The sequence below is a fragment of the Conger conger genome, chromosome 14 (genome assembly GCF_963514075.1).
Source record: "Conger conger chromosome 14, fConCon1.1, whole genome shotgun sequence".
In the NCBI taxonomy this organism is placed as follows: Eukaryota; Metazoa; Chordata; class Actinopteri; order Anguilliformes; family Congridae; genus Conger; species Conger conger.
The window spans coordinates 25100379-25100661 of NC_083773.1; positions in this window are offsets into that span (position 1 = coordinate 25100379).

Genomic DNA, 283 nt, shown 5'->3' on the forward strand with positions numbered 1-283 from the left:
GACTGTCTTAATGTTTATCAGTTATGATATGTGATGCCAATCTTTATGCACCTGAAAAGGAACTTTTTATTTAAAACCCGCTACAATTTCAGTACTGTAGTAACAGATGTAATTTGGTCTTTCTCAACTGGCATTGCCAAATTGGACATAACACTGCATAAACTTCTCTATAATTGTAATTACAGGAACAAGCCACATAAAATGAAAACAATGTAATTGCAAATTGTCTCTCTGAGAGTGGACAGAACTTTTTAATTACACACTACTATTTACTACAAATTGC